The 10184-nt window shown below is 38.2% G+C and overlaps 1 pseudogene across 1 annotated transcript; it reads right to left on the bottom strand.

Moving 5' to 3' along the window:
• Positions 1-396: 396 nt before the first annotated feature.
• Positions 397-8633, bottom strand: LOC308611369 (ferritin light chain-like; annotated as a pseudogene). The gene is made up of 2 exons: positions 8629-8633; positions 397-923 (listed from the first exon to the last, which is right to left on the bottom strand). The product of its transcript is annotated as a ferritin light chain-like (transcript).
• Positions 8634-10184: the final 1551 nt, after the last annotated feature.

Raw genomic sequence — 10184 nt, forward strand, 5'->3', positions numbered from 1 at the left:
GGATATGGGAACAGATGTATATGTATAACTGATTCAGTTTGTTGTAAAGCAGAAACCAATTTAAAAAAATATTTAATACTAAAAAAAAAAAAAGCTCTTTAGGTAATTCATACGAGCAGCAAAGCTTGAGAACCAGCCCAATAACGAGAACAAACATATTTCACACAGATAAAGTGGGGCAATTCATATGTTAAAAGAACATGAATATATATATATATTTCTTTTTTTCTCTTTATTCTGTTTGTGTTTCAAATAGGCTTTTTTTTTCCTTCTGCAGAAAGCGTTATTGTTTCCATTTGGTCCAAGGCTTGGGAGAGGGCTCCAGGGCGGTTGCAAAGCTGCCTAGTGGCTGCAGAGCTGGGCTTCAGGCAGAAGCTCTGACACCAGAGGGGCTCCTCAGAGGCCGCTGGACTTCAGAGACTCCTGTTTGTGCTTGAGCGTGAGCCTTTCGAAAAGATACTCGCCCAGCACAGCCTGCGGAGGTTGGTCAGGTGGTCGCCCATCTTCTTGATGAGTTTCAGCTGCTCCTCCAGGAAGCGGCTCTCCAGGAAGTCACAGAGGTGGGAGTCTGCGCGGGCAGGACGCAGGGCGCGCAGATCCGATAGTGCCTGGTTCAGGTTCTTCTCCCTAAGAATGGCGGCTTGCACAGTGTCCTGGGTTTTACCCCACTCATCTTGAGAAGGCTTCCGCGCATCCTGGAAGAGGGCGCGGCCGCAGCACTTGTTTTGCATTTTCAAGAGTCGCTGGGCGCCCTCACACTTCTCTTCAGCCAGTTGGCGAAAAATGTGGCCCCCATTGTCCAGAGTCCCACTGTTGCTGTGGAAATAGAAGCTTAGAGAGAGGTAAGTGTCCACAGATGCATGTTGAACAGGCGGTGGATGGCGGCCTCCACCTCGATGGAATAATTCTGACGAACCTGGGAACTCGTGGTTGATCAGTGATAAGGAGCTAAGCTCCCAAAACGGTGTTGGCCTGTCCTGGAGGCTGAGGATAGCTGAGTGGCTGATTCCAAAGGTTGCGACAGGAAGCAATGTTGGAGGGTGGTCGGGGGCTGGAGCAAGGAGCGTCCCTGGGTCTGTTCATTCCAAACACTGTTGAAGCCAAAGACAGATCTGCAGGACTGCCGAGTGCACTGCCTCAAATAGGCTTTGATATAAATGAACAAGAAGTCCAAGCAAGGACAAAACTTACCCTTCCCCCCACCAAAATAGCTGGTGATACTAGGATCTAGATCTGGGAAGGGATTCTTCCATTACTTTAACATTCCAAGCCACTAGAGCAGTGGTTCTCAAAGTATGGTCACCTTGTAACCAAGCAGTACCCTATGGGGCCTTCCTAGGACAGACCCATCCCCCATAGCCTCTGCTGTAGTTCCTCTCTGAAGTACTCAGATAATAGTATCTCAGGCATATTTCTTGAGTTTTCAGATGCTAAAAACCACCACCCAATGGAAGAAATTAACTCTTTGATGATCATGAGCACACAGCCCCCAGACCTTATGGCACCTAAGGATGGATAATGTTACCTGCCCTGTGGCCTCAACATCAGCCAGTCAGATGATTGTGCACGAGCTGATCACATTCCCTGGGACGTCCCTCCCTCACGTGGCCTTTAAAAATGCTTTGCTGAAATCCTTTGGAGATTTCAGGGTTTTTGGAACACGGGCCACCCCTCTCCTTGCTCGATCCTGCAATAAACCTTTCTCTGCTCCAGACTGCAACCTTTCGGTTTGTTTGGCCTCACTGTGCTTCAGACACACGAACGTGCATTCGGTAACAACCTGACCAGCTTTACCAGCGTCCCCTGATAATGTGTCAGATATTCAAGTTTTAGGGCCCTGTCCCAGCCCTATGGAATCAGCAACTCTAGTGGGGCTCAGTGATCTCTGTTATAACTGGCCCTCCAGATGATTTTTATTCACCTTAAAGTTTGAAAATATCTGCATTGTCAGCTGCCAAAGCGTCCACCAGCAGGTGAAGGGGAGAGACGCCTGGAAAAGATAGGGAGTAGCCAAGGCAAGTACAGCAGCATTTGCCGTGGTAGTAATGGAGAATGCCTTTTCTCCACTGGTTGGCACAGACTAGTATCTGGGGGCAGTGGCAGGGTTATTTAGGATGCTTTACATTTCAATGTAGAGTGACCTCTGTCCTGGTTTGCCAGGGACTCCCCCTGTGTGAGCACTTAAAATCTCATCCTGGCAAACCCCTTAGCCCTGGATTTGAAAAACATGAAATTTGAAATAACATGAAATTTAGGGGAAACATGATCTAGGTTTTGGGCAAGTCACAAGTGCTAATTAAAGCTAAGCAAGTTTCACCTCATCTTCCTAATGAGAATATCCAACTGTAGTTGGTTTGGTTTTTTTTTTCTTTTTCTTTTTTTAACTGTCTTCTTATAAGATTTACTGTCTTAAATAAGATTGAATGTACAGAAAATCCCGCTAGTCCATCTGGTATAGATGGATCCTTAGAGTAATATCGTTAAGATATATACCATTTAAGTATTGTGATTGGCCTTTTTAAAATTAACATATGCATTGAATTAGTACCATCTGTTTTGAAGTTGTCACGTTGGGTAGCTCTACCTCTAATCTGCTGCCATTGCTAAATATCTGGACACCTCTTATTAGGAATTGCTTTTAAACATCTTTCGGGGTTAAAACCAAGATTGCTGTATTATTTGTACTGGGACCACAAAAACCTCACAAAGATCCCCCGCTGTACTTTCTACCCCCATCTCTAACCCTTGGCAACTTCTAATCTGTTCTCCATCTCCACAGTTTTGTTATTTTAAGAATAATATGTAAATATCATCATGAATTACTTAATCTTCGGAGATTGGCTTTTTTAAATTTTTCCCTCGGCATCATTCCCTTAAAGTTCATTTCAATTTTTGCATATATTAATAATTTGTTCCTTTTTGTAGCTCGGTAGTATTCTATCATAAGATTTTATCACAATTTGTTTCAACATTCATCCATTGAAAGACATTTGGGTAGTGGCCAGTTTTTGGCTGTTATAAATAAAACTGCTATGAACATTTATGTGTAAGTTTCTGTGGGAACTTATTTAAGTTTTTGTTTCTTTTGGATAAATGCTCAAGAGTACAATTACTGTGTTGTAGGGTGAATCTACTTTTAGGATTAAAAGAGACTGTCAAGCTGTTTCTCAGAGTGGCTAAACCATTTTATTTTCCCACCAGTGGTGTGATATCATTTTTCTATGTACTCGCCAGCATTTGATGTTGTCACTATACTTTAATTTTCGTTATTCTCTGATATCTCATTATGGTCTTAATTTGCATTTCCCTAATGGCTAATGATGTTGAGCATCTTTTCATGTGCTTCTTTGCCATGTGTATATTCTCTTCCATGAAATGTCTGTTCCTGTCTTTTGCCTATTTTCTAGTTGGGTTTTTTTAAGTTGTTTGGAGAGTTCTTTGTATATTATAGATACAAGTCATTTGTCTCATGTGGGATTTTCAAATATGTTTTCCCACTGTGTAATTTGAGTTTTCATCCACTTAAAATGATCTTCTATGAAGCATTTTTAACTCATTTTGATGAGATCCAATTTATCAATTTTTGCTTTTATTGATCATACTTTCGGTGTCAAGTCTAAGAATTATTCACATAGTTCTAGATGCCAAAGATTTTCTCCTATTTTTTTTCTAAAAATGTCCTGCTTTTACATTTAAGAATATGATCCACTTTGATTTAATTTTTGTGTAAGGTGTGGAGGTTTAGGTTAAGGTTCATTTTTTTTTTTTTTAAGACTTTTTTTTTGACAGTTTTGCTTTATTTATTTATTTATTTATGGCTGTGTTGGGTCTTCGTTTCTGTGCGAGGGCTTTCTCTAGTTGTGGCAAGCGGGGACCACTCTTCATCGCGGTGCACAGGCCTCTCACTGTTGCGGCCTGTCTTGTTGCAGAGCACAGGCTCCAGACGCGCAGGCTCAGTAGCCGTGGCTCACGGGCCCAGTTGCTCTGCGGCATGTGGGATCTTCCAGGACCAGGGCTCAAACCCGTGTCCCCTGCATTGGCAGGCAGACTCTCAACCACTGCACCACCAGGGAAGCCCCAAGGTTCATTTTTTGTTTGTTTGTTTTTGTCGAGGGATGTCCAACTGTTTCAGTACCATTTTTTGAAAAGTCTATTGTTCCTTGATAGCTTTCACACTGCTGTCAAAAACAAGTTAAATGTATTTATGTCAGACTATTTCTGGGTTCTCTATTCCATTCCATTGATCTGTGTATCTAACCTCCATCATTACTGCAAAATCTTGAAATGGGGTAGATTAATTCCTCCCATTTTAATCTTCCTTTACAAATTGTTTTAGCTACTCTTCAGCCTCTTCTTACCACATAAATCTTAGAATAAGCTTGTCTATATCCACAAAAACCTTGAGGGCATTTTAAGAGTAACTCTGTTAAGCCTCTTAACTTGGGGAGAATTGACATCTTTATTATGTTGTGTTTTCTAATCCATGAACAAGGTATGTCTCACTATTTGTTTGGGACTTTTAAATTTTTCTTCATCAGCATTTTGTAATTTTCAGTATAGAGGACCTATAAATGTCTTATTGGGCTTATATTTAAGTATTTATTTAGGTCAGTTGTAAATGGCATCACATATTTTTATTTAATCTTCTATACATTTGTTGTTAATATATAATTTGATAAAACTGTGTTGATTTGTACTCTAAAACATTTACAAACTAATATTATTTCTCAAGCTTTTTGTGGATTCCTTGGTATTTTCTCCATTTAGATTATCATCTCCTCTTCAGATACCGTTTTACTTTTCCTTATTTAATATAATAGTATATATTACTATTCAACATTCAGTAGGATATATTCCTTCCTATTCAACATAGTAGGAATAGTCCTTTTATCTTTTAAATAAATGTTTTAAAAATTTAACTTTTAAATTTATGTATTTATTTATTTTTGCTTTATTTTCTTACTAGAACCTCCATTAATATATTTAATAAAAGTGGTGAGGGCAGATATCAGTGCCTTGTTTCTGATCTTACAGAGAAAGCATTCAGTCTTTCACAGTTAAATATAATGTCGGTATAGGTTGTTTGTAGATCCTCTTTATGAGTTTCAGTATGTTCCTTTTCTATTCCTAGTTTGCTTGGGGGTTTTTTTCTTCTTTTTTTTAAATTTTTTAATTTTATTATTATTATTTTACAACTTTATTGGAGTATAATTGCTTCACAATGGTGTGTTAGTTTCTGTTTTATAACAAAGTGAATCAGTTATACATATACATATGTTCCCATATCTCTTCCCTCTTGCATCTCCCTCCCTCCCACCCTCCCTATCCCACCCCTCCAGGCAGTCACAAAGCACCGAGCTGATCTCCCTGTGCTATGCGGCTGCTTCCCACTAGCTATCTACCTTACGTTTGGTAGTGTATATATGTCCATGCCTCTCTCTCGCTTTGTCACAGCTTACCCTTTCCCCTCCCCATATTCTCAAGTCCATTCTCAAGTAGGTCTGTGTCTTTATTCCTGTTTTACCCCTAGGTTCTTCATGACATATTTTTTCTTAGATTCCATATATATGTGTTAGCATATGGTATTTGGCTTTCTCTTTCTGACTTACTTCACTCTGTATGACAGACTCTAGGTCTATCCACCTCATTACAAATAGCTCAATTTTGTTTCTTTTTATGGCTGAGTAATATGTCATTGTATATATGTGCCAAATCATGAATGGGATTGGATTTTGTCAAATGCTTTCTCTGCATTAATGGATAGGATCACATGACTTTTCCCCCTTAATCTATTGGATATGGTGGATTACATTGTTTGATTTTCAAATATTTAACCAACTTTGCATAACTGGAATAAATACCACTTGGTCATGATATATTATTCTTTTTATATATTTCTGGATTTAATTTGCTAATATCTGGCTGAAGATTTTTACAGGCAATTTCATAAAACATATTGGTCTATAGTCTTCTTCTTTTTATACTATTCCTGTCTGGTTTTGGTATCAAGGTAATACTGGCTTCATAAAATTAATTAGGAACTGTTCCCTCTACTTCTATTTCTTATCAAATCATGTAAAATTGGTTTTAATTCTTTAAGTCTTGGGTAAAAGTGAAACACCTAAGCCTGAATATTTCTTTTGGGAGTTTTTATATGAAAAATCAGTGTTTCTAATGGTTACAGGAAAATTGAGATTATCTATTTCATCTTGGCTGAGTTTTGGTAGTTTTGGGTGTAGAAGAATTGGCCCATTTCATCTACATTTTTGAATTTAGAGTGTAGACTTGTTCATAATAACTTGTCCCTTATTAACCTGCAGGATATGTCATGGTATCCCTGGTTGCATATCTGATATCTGTGATTTGTGCCATCTCTGTTTTTACCTTTATCAGTCTTGCTAGATCTTTATTGATTAAATTGTTTATTTCCAAGAACCAGCCTTTTGTTTCATTGATTTCCCCCCCCATTTTCCTGTTTTCAGTTTCATGGATGTCTGTTTCATCTTTATTATTTCCTTCTTTCTGCTTGTTTAGTGTTTTTTCCTCTTCCTTTTTTACTATTGTAATATAGAACATGAGATTATTGCTTTGAAATATTTTATTTCCCAGTTTAGTTCTATAAACTTCCCTTTTAGCATTACTTTCACTTCATTCCACAAACTTGGATCTGTTATATCTCCATTTTCTTTTATTCTATGCATTAAAAATTTTTTCCTTGACGCTGTCTTTTTTACCCATGAGTTCTTTGGAATTGTGATGTTTAGTTTTCATGTGATTGAAGATTCTCCTGTTGTCTTTCTGTTATTGATTTCTAGTCTGATTGCATTATGGCTAGAGAACATACTCTCTATGATTTTAATTCTTTTAAATCTGCTAATGTTTTTTTTATCACCCAGTATATGGTATATGAGTGAATGTTCCACGGACACTTGAATATGTATCCTGCTCTTATTGAGTGTGTTCTTTAAATGTCAGTTATGTCCTGTTGATTGATGATGTTTTCAGTTCTTCCATATCCTTGCTGATTTTTCTGTCTGGTAGTTCTATAAATTGCTGTGTTGAAGTCTCAAATAATAATTGTGGATTTAAAATTTTCTCCTTTTACTACCTTTTTCAGTGTTTGCTTCATGTATTTTGAAGTTCTGTTGTTTGGTGCACACACATTTAGTATCCCTAGGTCATCTAGGTGGATTATTCCTGTTATCTTTATGTAATGACCCTGTTTGCCCCTAATAATTTCCTTTGCTCTGAAATCTACTTTATCTGATATTAATTTATCCATTCCTGCTTTTTCTGATTAATGTTCACATGATATATCATTTTCATCCTTTTACTCTGAACTACCTATATCATGATGTTTAAAGTAAGCTTCTTATAGACAGTATATACTTGGATCATGCTTGTGATTTTTTAATCTACTCTTCCAATCTCTGTCTTTGACTTGGTTACTTAGATCATTTACAGTTAATGTAATTATCGCTATGTTAAAGATTAGGTCTACCATTTTATTTTTTGTTTTGTCTTTTACCTTAGTTTCTCAATCTTGTGTTTCTCTTATTTTGCCTTCTTGTGGGTTACTTAAACATTTTTAATAAGCCCATTTTAATTAATTTATTTATAATCATTTGTGTATACTGTGTGTATAGTTTTCTTAGTGGTTGCTTTTGGCATTACAGTATACGTATGTAACTTATCATAGTCTACTGGAATCAGTGTTTTATTACTTCAAGTGAAGTTTCAAAATTTTACTTCCATTTAGGTCTCTTAATATTCCCCAGTTTTAAAGTATGATTTTCTGTAGTATTTCCTTTCTCTACATTGAGTACCACATCAGATGGTGTCCTAATTTTTGCTTGGACCATCATATAGTATTTAAGAAACTCATGAGACTAATGATAGTCTCTTCTATTTACCCCATTTGTTTTCACCCATTCCATTGTTCCCCTTTTCTTTCTGAAGTTCCCAGTGTTCTGTTTTTGTTTTTTTATGTTTTCATAAGTGTAGGTGATATCTGGTCTTTCCAGTGCCATTGGATATGAGTTTCAGGAAACCCTGAGCCTGGCTCACTTAATGCTGCTGAGTTGGAGGGTTTGTATATGTGGGGCCTGTTGGCTCAGCAGATGCTAGCCGATTACACTAATGTTGATGGGACTAGTGCCACAGGAGGATGGGTTCCCATTCAGGCTATGCTGCTGCTACAGTAGAACAAGGGCCCCTCTACTCCAAGTGTGGGGCAGTGACCTGCTGCTGTCACTGCTTTGTATTAGGCTGCTTTTCCTCCGGTGTGTGATGGGATCCCATGGAAGCTGCTGCTGTTGCTGTCAATCACAATGTTAAATTCATTTCAGAAATACTTAAGTATAAATATATAGCCTGGCTCTTGTAGAACCTCTGTATTTGTTTTTTATTGCTTTCATACAAATTACCACAAATTTAGTGACTCAAAACAAGGTAAATTTATTACCTTACAAGTCTGACATTGGTCTCAATTGAGTAAAGTAAAAGTGTCGGCAGGATCGACAGACGAATGGATAAAGATGTGGCACAGGGATTCCCTGGTGGTGCAGTGGTTGGGAGTCTGCCTGCTGATGCAGGGGACACGGGTCATGCCCCGCTCCAGGAAGATACCACATGCTGCGGGGTGGCTGAGCCCATAATCCATGGCTGCTGAGCCGGCGTGTCCAGAGCCTGTACTCCGCAACGGGAGAAGCCGCAACAGTGAGAAGCCCACTTACCACAAAAAATAAAAAAATGTGGCCCATATATACAATGGAATATTACTCAGCCATAAAAAGAAATGAAATTGAGTTTTTTGTAGTGAGGTGGATTGACCTAGAGACTGTCATACAGAGTGAAGTAAGTCAGAAAGGGAAAAACAAATACCATATGCTAACACATATATATGGAATATAAAAAAAAAGAAAAAATGGTTATGAAGAACCTAGGGGCAGGGCAGGAATAAAGATGCAGCCATAGAGAGTGGACTTGAGGACACAGGGAGGGGGAAGGGTTATCTGGGATGAAGTGAGAGAGTGGCATGGACATATATACACCACCAAATGTAAAATAGATAGCTAGTGGGAAGCAGCCACAAAGCACAGGGAGATCAGCTCTATGCTTTGTGTCCACCTAGAAGGGTGAGATAGGGAAGGGAGGGTGGTAGGGAGATGCAAGAGGGAGAGGATGTGGAGATATATGTATATGTATAGCTGATTGACTTTGTTATGAAGCAGAAACTAACACACCATTGTAAAGCAATTCTACTCCAATATAGATGGTTAAAAAAGAAAAAAAAAAGTGTTGGCAGAGCTACATTCTTTTCTGGAGGCTCTTAGGGGTGTTTCTGTTCCCTGGACTTTATCTGCTGCCAGCGGTCACTTATAGTCTTTGACTCAGAGTCCCCTTTCTCCACCTACAAAACCCCAAATGTTGCATCTCTGTGATTCTGCTTCTATTAAGTCATCTCTATCTTTCTCTTTCTACAATTGGGAATGGTTTTCTGCTTTTAAGGACTCATGCAATTAGATTTGTTCCATGAGGTAATCCAGGATAATCTTTCTATCTCAAGGTCTATAACTTCAGTCATATCTGCAAAGTCCTCTTCGCCATGTAAGGTAACATATTAATAGGTTCCAGGGATTAGGGTGAGGGCATTTTTAGGAGCCATTATGCTGCCTACCACACCCTTAACAAGTGACCTTGAGAAAATGACTGAGATTTTTAAAGCCTTACTTTCCTCAAACATAAAATGGAAAGAAAGATAACTAGTTAATATCATGAAAGTGAAACAGTATATATGAAATCAACTAATTCAGAAAATAAGATTTCTTCTTTTTCTTTATGATTTACATGATTCTCAGAGTTCAGTTACTTGAAGAGTTACTTTTTTTTAAACAGAACTAAGGAATTTCAGGGTTCAGATGCTGTAAGATTGTCTGAATTATCTGAGTAACAATTAGCTAAGCACAGGTGTAAAGCATTTGATTTACTCCCTAGTGTTCTTTATCTTCTCCTCCCACTAAATGCATATCCCTTGTCTAGCTCCAGCCAGTAGAGTCAGAGCTTGTTTTACTGTTTAACTAAAGTTCAATTTAAATTCTCTCTACATCTCCAGATTCTCAGCCCTGGTTGCATATTCTATTCACTGGGGAGATTTCAAGAACTACTGATGTCAAATTTCTACC

This window comes from Mesoplodon bidens (genome assembly GCF_964165515.1).
Source record: "Mesoplodon bidens genome assembly, contig: HAP1_SCAFFOLD_72, whole genome shotgun sequence".
Lineage (NCBI taxonomy): Eukaryota > Metazoa > Chordata > Mammalia > Artiodactyla > Ziphiidae > Mesoplodon > Mesoplodon bidens.